Source organism: Myotis daubentonii, chromosome 11 (assembly GCF_963259705.1).
Source record: "Myotis daubentonii chromosome 11, mMyoDau2.1, whole genome shotgun sequence".
Lineage (NCBI taxonomy): Eukaryota > Metazoa > Chordata > Mammalia > Chiroptera > Vespertilionidae > Myotis > Myotis daubentonii.
Window position 1 is genome coordinate 19,204,137 of NC_081850.1, and position 24,663 is coordinate 19,228,799.

A 24,663-nucleotide genomic window follows, 5' to 3' on the forward strand; every position below is an offset into this window, starting at 1 on the left:
AGTAGATCAAAATCCCATGATATACACTCTAAGCATTTTAACATTTTCCTCCAAAAAAAAGACAATCTCTGAACATCATTGGTCCTAATGATATTCTAAATGTGTTGAGACAGTTGTATGCTGAAAATATGGTGTGAAAAATTCTTCTCTCTGGGCAAGATGTCCAGGGGGTGTGACAGTAGGGTGACTCTGAGCCAGCTGCATCTTTCTCACCAGAATCCCGCCACCTTGGATGTTCCCAAATTGATGCCACATTCACATGAAGTTACCAGCAGACAAACCATAATTAAAAGAGGAACAGTTGGTCAGTTGGCTCATGGGAAATCCACAGTTGTAAAAGCTATTTCTGGAGTTCACACTGTCAGGTCCAAAAACTAACTAAATATTACAATCAAGCTTGGATATGCTAATGCTAAGATTTAGAAACTTGATGACTCAAGTTGTCCTGGGCCAGAATGCTGTAGATCCTGTGGAAGTAGTACTCCTGATGAGTTTCCTGCACACATTCCAGGGACCAAAGGGAACTTCAAATTAGTCAGACATGTCTCCTTTGTTGACTGTCCTGCCCACGATATTTACTTATTTATTTTTAAATTTCTTTTTTTTTGGTGATTATTCTTTTATTTTTATTTATTTATTTTTTTAATGCTTAAAGTATTACAAAGGGTATTACATATGTGTCCTTTCCCCCGCCCCCCGCCCTTGACAATCCCCTGGCCTCCCCTACCCACCAGTGTCTTACGTCCATTGGTTATGCTTATATGCATGCATACAAGTCCTTTGGTTGATCTCTTACCCCGCTCCTTCCTGCCCCCCAACCCTCCCAGGCCTTCCTGCTGCAGTTTGACAATCTGTTTGAGGCAGCTCTGCCTCTGTATCTATTATTGTTCAAAAGTTTATAATGGTCTCTATTATCCATGAATGAGTGAGATCATGTGGTATTTTTCCTTCATTGACTGGCTTATTTCACTTAGCATAATGCTCTCCAGTTCCACCCATGCCATTGCAAATGGTAAGAGTTCCTTCTTTTTCACAGCAGCATAGTATTCCATCATGTAGATGTACCACAGTTTTCTAATCCATTCATCCACTGATGGGCACTTAGGCTGTTTCCAGATCTTAGCTATGGTGAATTGTGCTGCTATGAACATATGGGTGCATATATCCTTTCTGATTGGTGTTTCTGGTTTCCTGGGATATATTCCTAGAAGTGGGATCACAGGGTCAAATGGGAGTTCCATTTTTAGTTTTTTGAGGAAAATCCATATTGTCTTCCATAGTGGCTGCGCCAGTCTGCATTCCCACCAGCAGTGCACGAGTGTTCCTTTTTCTCCACATCCTCTCCAGCACTTGTCGTTTGTTGATTTGTTGATGATAGCCAGTCTGACAAGTGTGAGATGGTACCTCATTGTTGTTTTGATTTGCATCTCTCGGATGATTAGTGACTTTGAGCATGTTTTCATATGTCCCTTGGCTTTCTGAATGTCCTCTTTTGAAAGGTGTCTATTTAGGTCCTTTGCCCATTTTTTGTTTGGATTGTTTATCTTCCTTTTGTTAAGTTGTATGAGTTCCCTATAAATTTTGGAGATCAGGCCCTTATCAGATATGACATTGGCAAATATGTTTTCCCACGCAGTGGGTTTTCTTGTTGTTTTGTTGATGGTTTCTTTTGCTGTGCAGAAGCTTTTTATTGTGATGTAGTCCCATTTGTTCATTTTCTCTTTCGTTTCAAGTGCTCTAGGAGCTGTATCAGTGAAGAAATTGCTTCGGCATATGTCTGAGATTTTGTTGCCTTTGGATTCTTCTAGAATTTTTTTGGTTTCCAGTCGTACATTTAAGTCTTTTATCCATTTTGAGTTTATTTTTGTGTATGGTGTGCATATATCTATCCAATTTTCTCAACACCATTTATTGAAGAGACTATCTTGGCTCCATTGTATGGTCTTGCCTCCTTTGTCAAATATTAATTGAGCATATTGGTTCAGGCCGATTTCTGGGCTCTCTATTCTATTCCATTGATCTATATGTCTGTTCTTGTGCCAGTACCAGGCAGTTTTGAGAACAGTGGCTTTGTAATACAGCTTGATATCTGGTATTGAGATCCCACCTACTTTGTTCTTCTTTCTCAGGATCGCTGCAGCTATTTGGGGTCTTTTTTTATTCCAGATGAGTTTTTGGAGAGTTCGTTCTAGATCTGTGAAATATGCCATTGGTATTTAATGGGAAGTGCGTTGAATTTATAGATTTATAGATGCATTTTAATGATGTTGATTCTACCAATCCATGAACATGGTATGTTCTTCCATCTGTTTATATCTTCCTCTATCTCTTTTTTCAACGTCCTGTGGTTTTCTGAGTAGAGGTCTTTTACCTCTTTAGTTAAGTTTATTCCTAGGTAGCTTAACTTTTTTGGTGCGATGATAAATGGGATTGTTTTTTTAGTCTGTCTTTCTGAAAGTTCACTATTGGTTTATAGAAATGCCTTAGATTTCTTGGGGTTAATTTTGTATCCTGCTACATTGCCAAATTCATGTATTAAGTCTAATAGTTTTTTGATGGAGACTTCAGGGTTTTGTATGTATAATATCATGTCGTCTGCAAATAAGGACAGTTTTACTTCCTCTTTTCCAATTTGGATGCCTTTTATCTCTTCTTCTTGTCTAATTGCAATGGCTAATACTACCAGGACTATGTTGAACAGGAGTGGTGAGAGTGGGCATCCCTGTCTTGTTCCTGTTTTTCGGGGAAATGGTGGTAGTTTTTGTCCATTGAGTATGATGTTGGCTATGGGCTTGTCATATATGGTTTTTATTATATTGAGGTATGATCCTTCTATTGCCACTTTGCTGAGAGTTTTTATCAAAAATGGGTGTTGGATTTTGTCAAATGCTTTTTCTGCATCAATTGATATTACTATGTGTTTTTTTTCTTTCAATTTGTTTATGTGATGTATCACGTTTATTGATTTGCGGATATTGTACCATCCTTGCATCCCTGGGATAAATCCTACTTGGTCATGGTGTATGATCTTTCTGATGTACTGCTGGATCTGATTTGCTAAGATTTTGTTGAGGATTTTGGCATCTATGTTCATGAGGGATATTGGCCTATAATTCTCTTTCATTGTGTTGTCTTTATCTGGTTTTGGTATTAGGGTGATGCTGGCTTCATAGAATGAGCTTGGAAGTGTTCCTTCCTCTTGAATTTTATGTAGTAGTCAGAGGAGCATATGTTTTAGTTCTTCCTTGAATGTTTGGTAAAACTCCCCTGTGAAGCCGTCTGGTCCTAGGCTTTTGTTTGCTGGGAGCTTTTTGATGACTGCTTCAATTTCTTCGATAGTTATTGGCCTGTTGAGATTTTTAGATTCTTCCTGATTGAGTTTTGGAATGTTGTATTTTTCTAGGAATTTGTCCATATCCTCCAGGTTGTCTAGTTTGTTGGAGTAGAGTTGTCCATAGTATTTTTTAACAATCATTTGTATTTCTGTGGGGTCTGTTGTTATTTCGCCTCTATCATTTCTGATTTTGTTTATTTGGGTCCTCTCTCTTTGTTTCTTGGTGAGCCTGGCTAGAGCTTTGTCTATCTTGTTTATCCTTTCAAAGAACCAGCTCTTGGTTTCATTGATTTTCTGTTTTGTTTTTTTGGTCTCTATGTCATTTATTTCTGCTCTAATCTTTATTATCTCCCTTCTGCTCACTCTGGGGTTTTCTTGTTGCTCTCTTTCTAGTTCTTTGACATGTAGAGTTAGATGATTTACTACCATTTTTTCTTTTTTTTGAGATAGGCCTGTAGAGCTATGAACTTCCTTCTCAGGACTGCTTTCATTGTATCCCATAGGTTTTGGATTGTTGTGTTTTCATTGTCATTAGTTTCCAGGATGTTTTTAATTCCTCCTTTGATCTCATTGGTAACCCAATCAATATTTAATAACATGCTATTCAGCTTCCAAGTATTTGAGTATTTTGAGTTGTTTTCATTGTAGTTTATTTCTAATATTATGCCCTCGTGGTCTGAGAAGATTCTTGGTATGATTTCAATCTTCTTGAATTTGGGGAGACTTTGTTTGTGACCCAATATGTGGTCTATTTTTGAATATGTCTTATGAGCACTTGAGTAGAATGTATATTCCGTGGCTTTGGGGTGAAGTGTTCTGAAGATGTCAATTAAGTCCATCTGATCTAGTGAGTCATTTAGGATTGCTGTTTCTTTGCTGATTGTTTGTCTAGCAGGGGTGGGCAAACTTTTTGACTCGAGGGCCACAATGGGTTCTTAAACTGGACCGGAGGGCCGGAACAAAAGCATGGATGGAGTGTTTGTGTGAACTAATATAAATTCAAAGTAAACATCATTACATAAAAGGGTACGGTCTTTTTTTTTTTAGTTTTATTCATTTCAGACGGGTGGGATCCGGCCCGCAGGCCGTAGTTTGCCCACAGCTAGTCTAGAGGATCTATCCAGTGATGTCAGTGGTGTATTAAAGTCCCCTACTATGATTGTATTGTTGTCGATCTCTCATTTGATATCTTCCAGGAGTTTTTTTTATGTATTTGGGTGCTCCTGCATTGGGTGCATATATGTTTATCAGGGATATATCTTCTTGTTGTATTGATCCCTTTAGTATTATGAAGTGGCCTTCCTTATCTCTTGTTAGGGCCTTCACTTTGAGGTCTATTTTGTCTGATATAAGTATTGCTACCCCAGCTTTCTTTTCATTTCCATTTTCCTGAAAGATATTTTTCCATCCTTTCACTTTCAGTCTGTGTGAGTCCCTTCTTCTGAGGTGGGTCTCTTGTAGACAGCAAATGTATGGGTCATGTTTTTTTTTTTTTTTCCATTCAGCCACTCGATGTCTTTTGGTTGGAGCATTTAGTCCATTTATGTTTAAAGTTATTATTGAAAGGTATTTGTTTGTAGCCATTTCTTTTTTTGTGTGGCTGTTTTCTTTCTGAGCTTTTTATTTCTTCTTTTTATACCAGTCTCTTTAGCATTTCTTGCATTGTTGGCTTGGTGGTGATAAACTCCCTTAGCCTTTTTTTGTCTGTGAAGCTTCTTATTTCTTTTATCAGTGTCCTGTAGTTTTCCACATTTAAGTCTTTTTCCTCCTTAGTTAAGTTTATTCCTAGGTATCTTAATTTTTTTGGTGTGATGATAAATGGGATTGCTTTTTTAGTCTCTCTTTCTGTAAGTTCTCTATTGGTATATAGAAATGCCATAGATTTCTTGGTGTTAATTTTGTATCCTGCTACATTGCCAAATTCATTTAATAAGTCTAATAGTTTTTTGATGGAGTCTTTAGGGTTTTTTATGTACAATACCATGTCATCTGCGAATAAGGACAGTTTTACTTCTTCTTTTCAAATTTGGATGCCTTTTATTTCTTCTTCTTTTTTTTTCCCTTTTTTTTAAATTAAATCTTTATTGTTCAGATTATTACATTTGTTCCTCTTTCCCCCCCCCCATAACTCCCCTCCTCCCAGTTCCCGCCCCACCCTCCGCCCTCACTCCCCACCCACTGTCCTCATCCATAGGTGCACGATTTTTGTCCAGTCTCTTCCCACATCTCCCATACCCCTTTCCCCCCCAAGAATAGTCAGTCCATTCCCTTTCTATGTCCCTGATTCTATTATAATCAACAGTTCATTCTGTTCATCAGATTATTTATTCACTTGATTCTTAGATTCACTTGTTGATAGATGCATATTTGTTGTTCATAATTTGTATCTTTACCTTTTTCTTCCTCTTCCTCTTCTTAAAGGATACCTTTCAGCATTTCATATAATCCTGGTTTGGTGGTGATGAACTCCTTTAGCTTTTCCTTATCTGTGAAGCTCTTTATCTGACCTTCAATTCTGAATGATAGCTTTGCTGGATAAAGTAATCTTGGTTGTAGGTTCTTGGTATTCATCACTTTGAATATTTCTTGCCACTCCCTTCTGGCCTGCAAAGTTTCTGTTGAGAAATCAGCTGACAGTCGTATGGGTATTCCCTTGTAGGTAACTGAGTTTCTTTCTCTTGCTGTTTTTAAGATTCTCTCTTTATCTTTTGCTCTTGGCATTTTAATTATGATGTGTCTTGGTGTGGTCCTCTTTGGATTCCTTTTGTTTGGGGTTCTCTGTGCTTCTTGGACCTGTAAGTCCATTTCTTTCACCAGGTGGGGGAAGTTTTCTGTCATTATTTCTTCAAATAGGTTTTCAATATCTTGCTCTCTCTCATCTTCTGGCACCCCTATAATTCTGATGTTGGTACGCTTGAAGCTGTCCCAGAGGCTCCTTACACTATCCTCGCATTTTTGGATTCTTTTTTCATTTTGCTTTTCCGGTTGGATGTTTTTTGCTTCCTCGCATTTCAAATCATTGACTTGATTCTTGCGCTCCTCTGGTCTGCTGTCGGGCGTCTGTATAATATTCGTTATTTCAGTCCGTGTATGCTTAATTTCTAGTTGGTTCCCCAATATAAGATCGAGGGTCTTATTAGTTTTCGTGTAGATCTCATTAAGTTTATCGGCAGCTTCTAAACAGTTCTTGAGAGACCTTAAAAGTGTGGTTCTGAACTCTATATCTTCCTTTGACAATTTTGTCCTGTTTCTTTGTCTCCGCATTTTGTTATGCTTCCTTGGTGCACCCCCTCGTGGTCTTTGTTCGCAGTCTTATAGTTAATTCTTGATTGTTGTAGCTAATCCCAGGGAGGGTTTGACCTCCAGGCCAAGTGGCTATGAGAAGCAGCTGTGTCAGCAGTGAGAGAACTTCTGTCCTCTAGGGAGGTGCTAATCTAGCCTTTGCCTGAGGCTATCCGGCAAATGCCTCTGTGCAGGGCTTGGGCGGGGCGGGTCGCACAGGATCAACAGGCTGGGCCGGAGAGAGCAGTTATGGCGGCTCTCAGTCCTGTCCCCAGGGGCTCTGCCTCTCTGAGTCCCAGCACCCACTGCAAAGCTGGGAGAGAAAGCTGCACTCGCTCTGACCGAAGCCAGACAGTCCCGCTTCTCCCGTTTGAGTCTGGGTCCCTAAAGACTCGCCTGTATCTGGTGCTCAGAGTCTGCGACTCCCTCCCAATTGAAAACAACAACCGCTCCCTCCGCCGCCAGCCCGCTCCGCGCACTCCGCACCTCAGAATTTGACTTCAGCACTGCGCCTCCTCTGAGTGTCCGTGTGCGTTTCTCTTTCCTCCTAGTTGTAGGACTTCCACTCAGCCAGCGTTCCTGTGGTTCTGGGTGATGTCCCTTCCGTTTTTTGGTTTCACTTTTGAAGTAGTTGTTCAAAGCAGCAAACTCCGGCGTTAACCTATGCCGCCATCTTGGTTCTCCTAGAAATGCATTTTTTTTTCTTATTTCTTCTTCTTGTCTAATCACAATGGCTAATACTTCCAGTACTGTGTAGAACAGGAGTGGTGAGAGTGGGCATCCCTGTCTTGTTCCTGTTCTTAGGGGAAATGGTTTCAGTTTTGCCCATTGAATATGATGTTGGCTGTGGGTTTGTCATACATGGCTTTTATTATGTTGAGGTATGATCCTTCTATTCCCACCATCAAAAATGGGTGTTGGGAGCTGCTGAGTGGCTGTCCTCCTCGACTCTTCAGCCCCCCATGGAGGCAGGCCTCAGCCAGGAGACTATGGGAGCTGCAGGAGGAAGGTAACATGACTTTGGGGAGGGAAGTTGAATGACGCAGGCCGCTGCACCTCTCTGTGTGGCGCACAAGTTATTAACCCCTTCTGGAGCAGGTTTGCAAGCTCTGGACGCAAACGATCTGACGGTGAAGAGATGACAGTGACCGTGGAAGGGAAGACCAACACTCCAATCACGGCTCCAAAGAAACAGCTGCCTTCTGTTCCCAAGAACACTTTGCCCACCACGAAGCCCAGGTCTCCTGCCCCAGCAGCACAGTCAACCAATGGCACCCACACTTCCTAAGGACCCTTCCACCTGGAGGACTCTCTCCTGGCAGAATTCACCTTGCTGGTGAAGCAGAAGCTGCCAGGTGTCTGCTCTCAGCCTCAATCTCTCTGCTGGATCATGAGATTAGTGTCGCCTGCAAAAGGCATTTTGTGTGCTGGCCCTTTAAGAGGACACCTGATTTTTCACTAGACCTCCAGTATCTCCCTGGTGGATGAAATCCCCACTGATTTTTACAGGCAGTTGTTATGCGCTGCCTCTTCCCAGGTCTGGTGCTCTGGAATGAGGAGCCCAGTGAGGCATTGAGACACCTCATTCCTCAGGGGCTACCTTTGCAGCTGAAATATTCCTGAAGGTTCTCTACACAAGGGTGTGGGGCCAGCCCTTTTCAGGTCTCTTTCCTACCACCCTGGGTTTGGCTCTGTCTCTAACCCTTGGTTATAAGGCTTATGTCCAACTAGTCTTCATGTGCTTGTTCAGGTTGCTTGTTCTATCCTTTAGCTGTCATTCTTTGGTCCTGGGAGGAGATGAGTGTACCTTCCACCTACTCCAAGCCATCATGCATCCCCTACCATCTGTGTATCTTCTGTGGTGAGGTGACTATCCAGGTCTTATGCCCATTTTAAAAATTTTTTTTTTTTATTTCCTAATTTTTGAGGGTTAAGAGTTGTTGTTGTTGTTGTTGTTTTTTAATATATTTGGATACCACTTCTTTGCCATATCCTGTCTTGAGAACACTTTGCCAGAATCTGTGGCTCATGTGCAAATCGGTGAGAAGACTGATGTTCAAGGAAAGGTCCTCCTCTGAACTTTGTACTGTTCCCCCTATGGTCAGGGACTTTAAATTTTAAAAACTAAATAACATACTTTACTCCATAGATAAGTGATATATGGATAACATTGAACATATGACTTTAATATTATTAGAACTATCAAAGTCATACATGCATTACACAAAAAAATCAACTCAAGGAGTAGATAGATTTGCAAGTCCCAAACCAGAGATGACTTGACCATCACTTGTGGCCTAGTGTGTATCTCTCACTTCTGCCTCTCTCCTGTCTGTCACAGGCAGACTCACATGCACATATGCATGTCTGCCTGTTGAAATCAGATGTAAGGGTTTTAATGGGTGGGATCCTCAATGCAGACGGTTGGTCCATGTGTCTCATGTGAGAGGACCCCTGAAGTCTTCATCTGTTGACACGTAGAGACCCCTGCAATGAATAGAGCACCTGCTCAGCTTCCCTTATCCACATGGACCAAGATTGGTGGTCCCATTCCCTCTCCATGGACATCAGAGCTTTTTCAAATTTCTGCCTATTTCATCAATGCTCTGACGGGGAGTCTCAAAAATACATCTCTGAACAATTGTACAACAATTTCTGTGGGGAACCACCTAGGGGGAGCCCTGCCAGTGCAGGTGTGCCCTGTGGGGCTTTGGCAGGTCCTGCACACTGTTCTCCCAGAGGAGGGCCTTTCCCCTTCCTCCCCAGGGCATCTGCTGGGCTCTCTGCTGCCTCACTTTGTCCCCAGGGCTGGTCCCCACCAGCCCAGAAGCCTGATCGGGGTGGTGGGGCATCTCTGGCATGTAGAGGCCTGTGCACTGCCTCTCATGTTGGAAGTGCATGTGTTTGCCTTTGTCCCTTTAAAAAACACAAACCTTTGAGAGTTTTCTGCACCACAGGGCTGACACACCTGGGCCTAGTGTTGTGTGGAATGCTTTCCAGCTTGTGGTTTGTCTTCCCATATTTCGGCATTTTTTCTAGTTGTTCTGGGCACAGGAAGAGACAGCCATTGCCTGACTGGCTTCTGGCCCTGGGGTCAAATTTAGTGCAGTGGTCTCTACCCTGGGATTATGCGCATGCTTACTGAAAGGGCTTTCTTTCCTCCATCTAATCTCTAATCCATCTATGAATTCCCCTTCTAATAGCAAAAATGTTATTTCAGATAAAAACAGATAAACATGTGAGCTGACACAAAAAGCACTTATTGTGAGATTCCATTTCTAGGGAACAGGTAAGGGGCAGAGACAGGAATCAGATCAGGGGCAGGAGGAGGGGGGAGTGAGTTCTGTTGCTGCAGGGTCTCCTTTTGGGATGATGGGACATCCTGCAACTAGGCAGTGGTGATGCTCACACAGCATCATGACTGTCCTTCATGCCCAGGAATTTAAAATATGAACAATAACATTTAAAATATGAACAATTACCATTTAAAATATATTTATTTATTACTTACAATGTATTATATAATGGAATAATGAAAACTAATAATAAAAATAGGAAAATAATAGAAGCAAGACCTCAAATACGAAAAATGAATAGACCACCCAAATCACACCATGGTGAACAGGGCGAACACACTGAAAAAGCGGCCCTTGAGCTCGGCCCTCCACAGGCAGCTCCTTCTCCAAGGCAGGAATGTGCATGGGCTCCAGGGAGGGTTCTCCACCCAGAGGTGGTGGGGCCTCAGTTTTGTCTGAGGCCGGCCCTGGCTCCTCAGGTGCAGCTGGAGCAGCTGCTGGAGGTGGTGAAAGCTCAGGAGGAGGGCACACCTCCAGCTCTGCATGCTGTTTCTCAGGAGGAGCCACATCCACCTGCTGGGCCGGTGCTGGAGTGGGGAGAGGAGAGAAGATCACCCACGTGCCTGTATTTCCATCTGTCGCCCAAAGACAGACACTGGGCACATTTCAGGACCCACCACAGGATGTGCTCCCCACCCGCAGTCCAACAGACATGTGGTCTGAGGCCGGTCTTTGCTACTGGCCAGGCTCTGGGGGTGCTCTGGAAACAATCCCTCCCCAGAAACTCACCTGCACTTCCCCCCCCCCCCCACCTCCTCACCCTTAGGCTCTGCCTCCTTCCGCTCTGCCCGGATGGGCTCCAGCTCTTCCCTCCTGGTGTTGAGTATTGCCATCCTGGTTTGGAGACTGAGCGGCTTCGGTGGAGGAATCCTGCTCGATCCACCCACGGGCCCTGGGTCCCCAGGCCCCCCGGTGGCCACTCTCTCTTCAGGCCTCTCCTGGCCCTCGGTGGTGTGGCCCACCGTCCAGTCAAGGGGCCAGGGGTCTTCCTCCACCACCAGATGCAGCACATCGACCTGGGTGGAGCTCTGCAATGACAGTGACCAGCAGCCGGTCAGGAGGCCTCAAGCCTGGCCCCAGTCCCTGCTGCTGCTTCTGCCCCCTGGACCTTCTGCTCCTGGATCAGGCCCAGCCCTGTGTCTGCTCAGACCTCCACCCAGGGGCAATGAGAGTCACCTCCAGGGCCCAGGATAGACCTCGGGCAGAGGGCGCCATTCACACTCCACGTCCACCCAGCCAGCCTTGACCTGGGCTGCAAACATGACTGGTCCTGATCCCCCAACCCTACCTGTTACTATTCTAGGCAGGCCCTCCCCACGTGAACCCCCCTTCTGCCCCCCACTAACACAGACACACACACACACACACACACACACACACACGAGGAGGGGCAGGGCTGCTCAGGTGGGATCAGATTGGTGGCCTGGCCCGAAAAACACTGCCCTAAGCCGCCCTGTGTTACCACCGCATCCCGCCGGGTGAAGGGCCACAGGCGTCGTCTGGGCTGGTCCCGGATCCAGCGGCGGGCACGTCTAAACACACTCTCTTCGCTGCCTCCTTTGAGGCCTCGGCCTCGGCACACGGGGAGACAACAGGAAAACATGGTGTCCTCTCCCCTGTCTCTGTCCGAGTGAGACGGGAAGGGGCAGTTATAGAATGTGGTGCGTGGTTACCATTGTCCTGTTGGGTCCCATCGCCAGGAAGTGAGGTCACCTGTGGGTCCCCTACCCCGAGCATCTCCTCAGACATGAGCAGTGACCTCACTTCCTGGCGATGGGGCCCAACAGGACAATGGTAACCACGCACCACATTCTATAACTGCCCCTTCCCGTCTCACTCGGACAGAGACAGGGGAGAGGACACCATGTTTTCCTGTTGTCTCCCCGTGTGCCGAGGCCGAGGCCTCAAAGGAGGCAGCGAAGAGAGTGTGTTTAGACGTGCCCGCCGCTGGATCCGGGACCAGCCCAGACGACGCCTGTGGCCCTTCACCCGGCGGGATGCGGTGGTAACACAGGGCGGCTTAGGGCAGTGTTTTTCGGGCCAGGCCACCAATCTGATCCCACCTGAGCAGCCCTGCCCCTCCTCGTGTGTGTGTGTGTGTGTGTGTGTGTGTGTGTCTGTGTTAGTGGGGGGCAGAAGGGGGGTTCACGTGGGGAGGGCCTGCCTAGAATAGTAACAGGTAGGGTTGGGGGATCAGGACCAGTCATGTTTGCAGCCCAGGTCAAGGCTGGCTGGGTGGACGTGGAGTGTGAATGGCGCCCTCTGCCCGAGGTCTATCCTGGGCCCTGGAGGTGACTCTCATTGCCCCTGGGTGGAGGTCTGTGCAGACACAGGGCTGGGCCTGATCCAGGAGCAGAAGGTCCAGGGGGCAGAAGCAGCAGCAGGGACTGGGGCCAGGCTTGAGGCCTCCTGACCGGCTGCTGGTCACTGTCATTGCAGAGCTCCACCCAGGTCGATGTGCTGCATCTGGTGGTGGAGGAAGACCCCTGGCCCCTTGACTGGACGGTGGGCCACACCACCGAGGGCCAGGAGAGGCCTGAAGAGAGTGTGGCCACCGGGGGGCCTGGGGACCCAGGGCCCGTGGGTGGATCGAGCAGGATTCCTCCACCGAAGCCGCTCAGTCTCCAAACCAGGATGGCAATACTCAACACCAGGAGGGGAGAGCTGGAGCCCATCGAGGAAGAGCCCAAGGGTGAGGAGGTTGGGGGGTTGGTGGTGTAGGGAAGGGATGGGTGGGGGGAGTGCAGGCGAGTTTCTGGGGAGGGATTGTTTCTAGAGCACGCCCAGAGCCTGGCCAGTAGCAAAGACCGGCCTCAGACCACATGTCTGTTGGACTGCGGGTGGGGAGCACATCCTGTGGTGGGTCCTGAAATGTGCCCGGTGTCTGTCTTTGGGCGACAGATGGAAATACAGGCACGTGGGTGATCTTCTCTCCTCTCCCCACTCCAGCACCGGCCCAGTCAGGCAAGTCAGGGCCGGCCCCAGAAGAAACTGAGAACCCACCACCAGTGGATGAAGAACCCTCCCTGGAGCCCATGGAGGTTCCAGCCTCGGAGGCGCAGCTGCCCGTGGAGGCCCAGGTCAAGGGCCGCTTTTTAAATGTGTTCGCCCTGTCCCACGGGAAAACCGTGTTTCACCCTCACGGTTTCTTAATAATTTCCTTTTTATTTTTTATTTACTTAGTTTATATGTTCTCCATTGTGTGATTTGGGTTATGTTTCTATTTTTTTTATTTGGGGTCTTCTTTTATTTCTTATGTTTTTAGTCTTAATTTTCCCATTGCATAATCCATCGTAAGTAATAAATAAATATATTTTAAATGGCTACTGTTCATATTTTAATTGTTATTGTTCATAGTTTTAAATTCCTGGGCATGCAGGACAGTCATGATGCTGTGTGAGCATCACCACTGCCTAGTTGCAGGATGTCCCATCATCCCAAAAGGAGACCCTGCAGCAGCAGAACTCACTCCCCCCTCCTCCTGCCCCTGATCTGATTCCTGTCTCTGCCCCTTACCTGTTCCCTAGAAATGGAATCTCACAATAAGTGCTTTTTGTGTCAGCTCACATGTTTGTCTGTTCTTATCTGAGAGAACATTTTTGCAATTAGAAAGGGAATTCATAGATGGATTAGAGATTATATGGAGGAAAGAAAGCCCTTTCAGTAAGCATGCGCATAATCCCAGGGTAGAGACCACTGCACTAAATTTGACCCCAGGGCCAGAAGCCAGTCAGGCAATGGCTGTCTCTTCCTGTGCCCAAAACAACTAGAAAAATGCAGAAATATGGGAAGACAAACCACAAGCTGGAAAGCATTCCACACAGCGCTAGGCCCAGGTGTGTCAGCCCTGTGGTGCAGAAAACTCTCAAAGGTTTGTGTTTTTTAAAGGGACAAAGGCAAACACATGCACTTCCAACATGAGAGGCAGTGCACAGGCCTCTACATGCCAGAGATGCCCCACCACCCCGATCAGGCTTCTGGGCTGGTGGGGACCAGCCCTGGGGACAAAGTGAGGCAGCAGAGAGCCCAGCAGATGCCCTGGGGAGGAAGGGGAAAGGCCCTCCTCTGGGAGAACAGTGTGCAGGACCTGCCAAAGCCCCACGGGGCACAGCTGCACTGGCAGGGCTCCCCCTAGGAGGTCCCCCCACAGAAATTGTTGTACAATTGTTCAGAGGTGTATTTTTGAGACTCCCTGTCAGAGCATTGATGAAATAGGCAGAAATTTGAAAAAGCTCTGAGGTCCATGGAGAGGGGATGGGACCACCAATCTTGTTCCACGTGTACAAGGGAAGCTGAGCAGGTGCTCAATTCAGTGCAGGGGTCTCTACGTATCAACAGACGAAGACTTCAGGGGTCCTCTCACATGAGACACATGGACCAACTGTCTGAATGGAGCATCCCACCCACTAAACCCCTTACAACTGATTTCAACAGGCAGACATGCATATGTGCATGTGAGTCTTCTTGTGACAGTCATGAGAGAGGCAGAAGTGAGATATAAACACTAGGCCACAAGTGATGGTCAAGTTATCTCTGGTTTGGGACTTGCAAATCTATCTACTCCTTGAGTTGATTTTTTTGTGTAATGCATGTATGACTTTGATAGTTCTGATAATATTAAAATCATATGTTCAATGTTATCCATATATCACTTATCTATGGAGTAAAGTATGTTATTTAGTTTTTAAAATTTTAAAGTCCCTGTCGATAGGGGGAGCAGTACAAAATTCAGAGTTGGACATTTCCTTGAACATCAGTCTTCTCACCGATTTGCACATGAGCCACAGATTCTGGCAAAGTGTTCTCAAGACAGGATATGGCAAAGAATTGGTATCCAAATATATTAAACAACAACAACAACAACAACTCTTAACCCTCAAAAATTAGGAAATAAAAAAAAAATTAAAATGGGCATAAGACCTGGACAGTCACCTCACCACAGAAGATACACAGATGGTAGGGGATGCATGATGGCTGGGAGTAGGTGGAAGGTACACTCATCTCCTCCCAGGACCAAAGGTGAATGACAGCTAAAGGATAGAACAAGCAACCTGAACAAGCACATGAAGACTAGTTGGACATAAGCCTTATAACCAAGGGTTAGAGACAGAGCCAAACCCAGGGTGGTAGGAAAGAGACCTGAAAAGGGCTGGCCCCACACCCTTGTGTGGCAGTAGAGAACCTTCAGGAATATTTCAGTTGCAAAGGTAGCCCCTGAGGAATAAGGTGTCTCAATCCCTCACTGGGCTCCTCATTCCGCAGCACCAGACCTGGGAAGAGGAAGCGGCGTAACAACTGCCTGTAAAAATCAGTGGGGATTTCATATTTGTATCTTCTTCCATTTCTTTCTTGTTTTTCTTATAATTTCCCAAGTATAGTTCTTTTTTAAAAAAAAAATTTGTTTTATTTCAAGAGTATTACATATGTCTCCTCTCCCCCATCCCCGATATTCCCCCAGCCTCCCCTACCCCCAAGTGTCTTGTGTCCATTGGTTATGCTTATATGTATGCATACAAATCCTTTGGTTGATCCCCCACCCCCCTAACCCTCCCCGGCCTTCCGCTGTAGTTTGACCGTCTGTTTGATGCTGTTCTGCCTCTGTATCTATTTTTGTTCGTCAGTTTATAATGGTCTTCATTATCCATAATAACTGAGATCATGTGGTATTTATCTTTCTCTGACTGGCTTATTTCACTTAGCAAAATGCTCTCCAGTTCCATCCATGCTGTTGCAAATGGTAAGAATTCCTTCTTTTTAACAGCAGCATACTATTCCATTGTGTAGATATACCACAGTTTTCTAATCCACTCATCTGCTGATGGGCACTTAGGCTGTTTCCAAATCTTCACTAAGGTAAATTGCGCAGCTATGAACGTAGGGATGCACATATCCTTTCTGATTGTTGTTTCTGGTTTCTTGGGATATAGTCCTATAAGTAGGATCACTGGGTCAAATGGGAGTTCCATTTTTAACTTTTTGAGGAAACTCCGTATTGTCTTCCATAGTGGCAGCATCAGTCTGCGTTCCCACCAGCAGTGTACGAGTGTTCCATTTTCTCCACATCCTCTCCAGCACTTGTCGTTTGTTGATTTCATGATGATAGACATTCTGTCAGGTGTGAGATGGTACCTCATCGTTCTGATTTGTTTCTATCAGATGATTAGTGACTTTGAGCATGTTTTCATATGTCTCTTGGCTATCTGAATGTCCTCATTTGAAAAGTGTCTATTTAGGTTCTTTGCCCATTTTTTGATTGGATTGTTTATCTTCCACTTTTAAGTTGTATGAGTTCCCTATAAATGTTAGAGGTTAAACCCTTATCGGTGATAACATTGGAAAATATGTTCTCCCATGCAGTGGGCTTTCTTGTTGTTTTGTTGATGGTTTCTTTTGGTGTGAAGAAGCTTTTTATTTTGATGTAGTCCCATTTGTTTATTTTCTCTTTAGTTTACAATGCCCTAGGACAGGGGTCCTCAAACTACGGCCCGCGGGCCACATGCAAATACATATATTGTATTTGTTTCTGTTTTGTTTTTTTACTTCAAAGTATGATATGTGCAGTGTGCATAGGAATTTGTTCATAGTTTTTTTAAAACTATAGTCAGGCCCTCCGATGGACTGAGGGACAGTGAACTAGCCCCCTGTTTAAAAAGTTTGAGGACCCCTGTACTAGGAGCTGTATTGGTGAAGAAACTGCTCTGGCATATGTCTGAGATTTTGTTGCCTTTGGATTCCTCTAGTATTTCTATGGTTTCCCGTCTTACATTTAAGTCCTTTATCCATTTTGAGTTTATTTTTGTGTATGGTGTAAGTTGGTGGTCTAGTTACATTTTTCTTGCATGTACCTGTCCAATTTTCCCAACACCATTTATTGAAGAGACTGTCTTCACTCCATTGTATGTTCATGCCTCCTTTGTCAAATATTAATTGAGCATATTGCTTTGGGTCGATTTCTGGGTTCTCTATTCTATTCCATTAATCTATATGTCTGTTCTTATGCCAGTACCAGGCTGTTTTGAGAACAGTGGCTTTGTAATACAGTTTGATATCTGGTATTGAGATCCCACCTACTTTGTTCTTCTTTCTCAGGATTGCTGCAGCTATTCAGGGTCTTTTTTTTTATTCCAGATGAATTTTTGGAAAGTTCATGGTCTGTGGAATATCCCATTGGTATTTTAATGGTGAGTGCATTGAATCTATAGATTGCTTTGGGTAATATGGACATTTTAATGATGTTGATTCTACCAATTCGTGAACATAGTATGTTCTTCCATTTGTATGTGTCTTCCTCTATCTCTTTTTTCAGTGTCCTGTAGTTTTCTGCATATAGGTCTTTTACCTCCTTAGTTAAGTTTATTCCCAGGTATCTTATTTTTTTGTGTGTGTGTGATAGTAAATGGGATTGCTTTTTTAGTCTCTCTTTCTGTAAGCTCACTATTGGTGTATAGAAATTCCATAGATTTCTTGGTGTTAATTTTGTATCCTGCCAAATTGCCGAATTCATTTATTAAGTCTAATAATTTTTTTGATGGAGTCTTTAGGATTTTCTATGTTCAGTATCATGTCATCTGTGAATAAGGACAGTTTTACTTCTTCTTTTCCAATTTGGATGCCTTTTAATTCTTCTTCTTGTCTAATCACAATGGCTAGTATTTCCAGTACTATGTCGAACAGGAATGGTGAGAGTGGGCGTTCTGGTCTTGTTCCTGTTCTTAGGGGAAATGGTTTTACTGTTTGCCCATTGAGTATGATGTTGGCTGTGGGTTTGTCATATATGGCTTTTATTATGTTGAGGTATGATCCTTCTATTCCCACCTTGCTGAAAGGTTTTATCAAGAAAGGGTGTTGGATTTTGTCAAACGCTGCCGGGGTCCAACCCCAGCAGGTCCAGGGGTTCCCAAAGGCATAGACGGAGTCGGCGAAGAAGGAATGACACGGAGACAGCGTTCAGTTGATCAGCAGCCTAGCCAGGATCTCCAGCCAAGTTCTGGTCTCGATCTCCAGAGAGGTTCTGCTTTTTATTGTCTTGTTACATCCGTATTTATCCCAGTTGATTTTAATCCTGTCAATTTCTATTACAAAGGTTAGGGCGTTTCTTATCTCCATTCCAGGGAGTAAAGATTATGTAGCTTAAGCATGATTGTTTGTAGTGATTAACTACCCACCTGGCACTTACTTAGTTAAGGAGTTTCATCCCCTCCCTGACTTCAGGGAAAAATTCCTACCTGGAGAAACAACCTTTCTAGGAGAGGCATCCCCTCCCTGACTTCAGGGAAAAATTCCTACCTGGGGAAACAACCTTTCTCGGAGAGGTGACCTTGGTTAAAACACACAGCGCTAAGGGGAGCAAACATATTAAGAACAGTATGCTATATACGCCAGGTCCCTTGAAACATATGCTGTGCAGATGTTTCTTTCCTGCAGCGACTGTGTCAAGCAGCAAGGATGGACCGGCTTCCGGCAAAATGCTTTTTCTGCATCAATTGATATGACTATGTGGTTTTTTTCTCTCAATTTGTTATGTGAAGTATCACGTTTATTGATTTGCAGATATTATACCATCCTTGCATCCCTGGGATAAATCCTACTTGGTCATGGTGTATGATCTTTCTGATGTACTGCTGGATCCAATTTGCTAGAATTTTGTTAAGGATTTTGGCATCAATGTTCATGAGGGATACTGGCCTGTAATTCTCTTACATTGTGTTGTCTTTATCTGGTTCTAGTATTAGGGTGATGCTGGCTTCATAGAATGAGCTTGGAAGTGTTCCTCCCTCTTGAATTTTTTGGAATAGTCAGGAGGATAGGTTTTAGTTCTTTCTCGAATGTTTGGTAAAACTCCCCTGTGAAGCCATCTGGCCCTGGGCTTTTGTTTGCTGGCAGCTTTTTGATGACTGCTTCAATTTCTTCCATAGTTATTGGTCTATTGAGATTTTTAGATTCTTCCTGATTGAGTTTTGGAAGGTTGTATTTTTCTAGGAATATGTCCACTGGCCACAATATTTTAATGGCTACTCTGCTGGACAGTGTAGCAGCAATGGATGCAGCTCTTCTGTTGACAGTTGGTGATGAGTCTTGCCCTCAGCCTCAGACTTCTGCACACCTGGCTGCTATAGACATCATGAAACTGAAGCATATTTTGATTCTACCAATTAAAATTCTTTGGTTAAAAAAAAAAAAAGCCAAGCTAAGAACAGTATGAACAGATCTTTGCCTTCTATTATTCCATTTTCTGCTCAGCTGAAATACAACATTGAAGTTGCCTGTGAGTACATAGTACAGAAAATTCTCATGCCCCCCCAAGAGACTTTACTTCAGAACCCCCACTTATTGTTATTAGGTCTTTTGATATCAACAAACCTGGCTGTGAAGTCGATGACCTTAAGGGGGGTGTAGCTGGTGGTGGTATTCTAAAAGGAATGCTAAAGGTGGGCCAGGAGATAGAAGTCAGACCTGGTATTGTTTCCAAAGATAGGGAAGGAAAATTCATGTATAGTTTGATCTTTTTCAAAACTGTATCACTGATTGGGGAACATGATGATCTTCAGTATGGTGCTCCAGGAAGTCTTATTGAAGTAGGACTAAAAGTTGGCCCCACTTTGTTCTGGGCTGACAGAATGGTGAAGCAGGTACTTGATGCACTTGGTGCTTTACCTGAGATTTTCACAGAATTGGAACCCTCCTGTTTCCTGCTTAGAAGGCTCCTAGGTGCATGCACTGAAGGAGACCAGAAAGCAGCTAAGGTGCAAAAGTTGTGAAAAAGAGTGAAGTGCTCATGGTGAACATAATGTTCCTGTCAACAGGAAGACGAGCTAGGTGCAGTCGAGGCTGACTTGGGCAAAATCGTTTTGTCTAATCCTGTGTGCACAGAAGTAGGAGAAAAACTTGCCCTTCGCAGAAGAGTTGAGAAAACACTGGTGTTTAATTAGTTGGGGGTCAAATAAGAAGAAGAATGACAGGCCAACCGTCATTCCTCTTATTATTTCAATTTGATGACTGAAGAATTCCAGTTAAAAAATACATTTCATTAAAGTCAGATTTTCTCTTAACAACCTAGGGATATATTTTCAAAGCAATACCGGGGAATGAATTTCACAGCTATTACCTTAGCAGTAGCTGTTATTCTCATTTTTTGGTGGTGAACATTTCATCTCTAGTACTAAAATAGGGTGGAGCATAATTGCAAAAGTTGGCATAATGTTGGATTGAATTCACATTTCAGCATAAAGGAATTATTTCCAAGTAATGTCTAATTTAGATATCAATGCAGGCTTGAATGACACTGTTTGCTACCACCAGCCTTGCTGTAGCACACATACCGCCAAACCTGTTGGAAAGAAAGTTTTTCTTCTTATTTTCATGATTCATCTTTGAGTGGCTCCAGGCTTGAAAGGATTGTTATACCAGTAAAAGTTTGAAGACACAAATTCTTAAAGACCGGTCTCCCTTTGCCTCATATTTTATGTTGCTTTATCTTTGCAGTGTTGAGTGAAAAGAAAGTAATAGGTTCAAATAAAATGATCCTTTAGAGCAAAAAAATAAAAATAAAAATAAAAAATCAACCCTTATTAATCAACAGCAACAAGTACCAAAACAATCTCATGTATTATTAGATAACTTTCTTTCTGCCCTGAATCTTTTTTTCTCTGCTGGCTCTGATGTCTAATGTATATATAATATATATATATTATGTAATATATATATATATTATATATGTTTTATATACATATTATATATATATTTTGAGTCAGGATTGTTTGTTCTTGCCGTTTACCAGTCATGAAGACCTGTCTGCATACTGGCAACAGTGACTCATACGTCCCTAGGTTCATGAGGCAAAAACAGTAGAACAGAGAAGCCCAGAATGGCCCTGGGACAAATGGCAGCTCTGTGAGAAGCTGCTCTGGGCTTTCTTCTTCTGCCAGCATCTCTGCTCTGTATTTTTTTTTTATCTCTTCTCCTTCCAGAAGAATTTCTTTCTAATTCCACACATTATGTTATCAGTAGATGACATTTTAGATACTGTTGGCTCTGGATATGATTTGTTTTGGTTTTAAATTATACGTTTCAAGCTACTTTGTTCAGATAAACCAGGGATCATCTTTTCACAGCAAGCCTAAGCGTGCCCCAGGCATGCTCACGGCAGCCATACTGTGCATATCAGACTGTCCTTGCATCCCCTTTCTGAAATAGCCTGCAATTGCAGTCACTTAACAGAGCAGGCTCCATCAGTGCCACCAGCAGAAACAGGCGATCATGGAATCCTTCTCCCTCATTTGCACTTAGAGAATACTCAGAGAGAAGACAACAGAGCCCATTTTGAGATGGTTATGCATGTAGTTGAATTGATCTTCTCCCCAGTAGCTTTCAATAATTATTGTAATTTTCACTTCTTCCTAGAAACCTGTCACTTTAGAGATTTATATTTTGGTGAAATTTCCAGTTTCTAGTCATACACCGGTAGCCACTACCGGTGTATGACTAGAAATTATGTGTTGCTCTTTCTGTTCTTGGCATAATCATTTGCTTTTTAAACTCTGTTTTATTAAGAGCCCTTAGAGGTAATAAAAAGGGTTGGCTATTTTATCCACTCCAAAGGGTAGAATTCTGGATTCTACCCTTTGATCAAGTTAAATTAATACAAGAAAGCTACATATATGGATGTATTAAGAGCTTCTACTGAAAACAGTAAATGAAATGAATGCAGTGTTATTATAGATGATTGAATTGATAATAGTTCGATCAATAAGTCAATATGGGAACAAGTAACAATTATTTTTAGAAATCAATGTAATTTCTTTTTTAAATTAAAGTTATAGTTGGCATGCAATAATATATTAGTTCCAGGTGTACATAATGATTTGACATTTATATTTTTTGACAATGCAATCACCACAATGTCGGTAACCATCTGTATCCATACAAAGTTGTTATAATATTGGCTATTTTCCTTATGCTGTACATTATATCCTATGACTTTTATAACTGGAGGTTTGTACTTCATATTCCCCCTTCTTACCTCTCCCCCAACACCCTCCCTTCTGGTAACCATCAGTTTGTTCTCTGATGACTCTGTGTCTGTTTTGTTTTATCTGTTCTTTTTTTTTTTTTTAGATTCCACATATAAATGAAATGGTATCTGTGTTTTTCTGCTTGGCTTATTTCATTTAGCATAATACTGTGTAGGTCCATCTATGTCACAAATGGCAATATTTCATTCTTTTTTTGAATAAATAGTATTTCATTTTATATCACATCTTTATCATTCATCTATCGATGGGACACCGAAATTGCTTCCATATCTTACCTATTATAAATAATGCTGCAATGAAATAGGGGTACATATACCTTGTCTAATTAGTGTTTGTGTTTTCTCAAATACCCAGAAGTGGAATTTCTGGGTCATATGCTAGTGACAAGTAACAATTTGTGTCCTTATTTTAAGCCCTTCCCAGGATTGATGTCACTGATCACACACACACTTAGAAGTGGATGATGTATGGTTACTGTCAGGACATCTGTCATCTGTTTTGACTGTCCGGCAGCAGAACCATTTTTTATGTTTGCTGAATCCCTAATCTTATAAATATAAATATTTGGTTTGTATGACAGAAGCTAAAAATGACAGATACTTAGTTTCCTCTTTTGCAGCTAAGGCATAGGCATGTGATCTAGGCTCTACCAATCAGAAGCGGACCTATAGGATTTAACAGGACACTAGCTCTGCAGGTGGAAGTGGCAGTATCTGCAGCACCAGTGGGAACAGTTTCTCTCCAGACCAATTCTAAAGCATCCTTCAGTGCATTTTTCCTAGTAGTTTAGCCTAGAGCCTGTATCTCTATCCATCATGGCGGATCCTGTGAGCTATCCAATATCTGTTTAGTAAATTACATTTTTGCCTAACTCAACTGCAGATGGCATCTGTTTCTTGCATGTGAGCATCCAGACTGACAGCGATTTCTTGCACACTTTACTTAGGGATTTATAGTAATCCCTAAGTAATTTCTAGTAATGAGCACTACAACATTTGTCATACTTTCCTTTATTCCCCACTTACAGATAGAAATCTCAGAATCAAGTTTGGAATTGGATCATAGTACAGAGAATAGCTCTTACAATTAGCATAATTCGCTTATTTACCTTTGTTCCTTTTCCCCTGTTTTTTTTTTTTTTTTTAATTCATTTTATTTGTATTGTTATGCCATTGGTTTTAAGCAGCCTATCAGGAAACTCTATGGGTCTTTTCGGGCCCACATGGGTTCCTCAAATTCTCATTCCTTCCTTGTGGCCAGGCCCTAGGTCTCAGTCTTCTTCCCTTGTCCTTGTGGCTGTGGTTACCCTTTTATTTTCCTCCACACACCAGGCAAAGGGAAGTGACATAGTCTCTCCAGGCCCTCACTCTCATCTCTGACTCCTAATAAAAGCTCATTGAAGGATTTTCCAGTTAATAATGATAGGAAAGGCTGCAGCAAAATGGAAGTAGCCAAGTCTCTATAATCTGTCAATTTTGTGTGCCTGATGTATGATTATTTCTGAGATAGTCAATCAAAGTGCTGTTAAGACTGTCTCCTTTTAAATTGTCAAGATTCATTGAACTTCCTCCTACTCTAGTACACTTAAATTTAAAATATTGTGAAATAATACAAAAAATGGAATGCTCAACTCTTTTCAATTTTTAAAAAAATCAAAATTGAATTGGCTAGTTTACATCAAGGAAAACTGATGATTTTATAGCATTGGGTCTTTCTTTCCATGAAGACTTCTCCATTTATTTAGGCTTTCTTTAATGCTTTCAATAATCTACCCCCACCCCGCATGAATCTATTGTACATTTTTTTCTAAGCTTTTTCCCTAGAGATCTTGTTTTGTTGCTATCATAAATAGGATCTTTTAAAAATGGGGACATCAATAATAGTGTCAACAATAAAAAATAAAGTTAAAAATAAAACAAAACTATATATCTAAATGTTTATTGATTGCATATAGGAAGATAATCGATTTTTAAAAAATATATTTTATTGATTTTTTTTACAGAGAGAAAGGGAGAGGGATAGAGAGTTAAAAACATCGATAAGAGAGAAACATCCATCAGCTGCCTCCTGCACACCCCCTACTGGGGATGTGCCTGCAACCAAGGTACATGCCCTTGACTGGAATCGAACCTGGGACCCTTCAGTCCTCAGGCTGACGCTCTATCCACTGAGCCAAACCAGTCAGGGTGATAATAGATTTTTTAAAATATTAATCATGTATCTGGTACACTTGCTGAACTAACATAGTGGTTCTAATGACTTCTCTTCAAGCCTAATATGGAGTTTCTATTTAAACATTTCCTCTGTTAATAATTTTGATTCTATTTTTAATTTTTTATTGGAAAAGGAGAGATTATTTTATTATCATTTTAATTGCAGCTATACCCAGTTCTCCCCCTCCCCCATTTGCCCACCTTCACACTGTCCCCAACCCCTCCCTGTGGCCATCATCACACTGTTGTCTGTGTCTGTGGGTCATGCATGTCTGTTCTTTAGCTAATGCCTTCACAGTCTCCCATCAATTCACAACCCCTCCCCTCTGACAGCTGTCACTCTGATCCATGTATCCTCTGGTTCTACTTTGTTCATCAGTTTATTTTGTTCATTAGATTCCATATATAAGTGTGATCATGTGGTATTTGTCTTTCTCTGACTGGCT

General features: G+C 42.8%; 1 pseudogene; it reads left to right on the forward strand.

Moving 5' to 3' along the window:
- Positions 1-159: 159 nt before the first annotated feature.
- LOC132212693 (eukaryotic translation initiation factor 2 subunit 3-like) lies at positions 160-19,965 on the forward strand (annotated as a pseudogene).
- Positions 19,966-24,663: the final 4,698 nt, after the last annotated feature.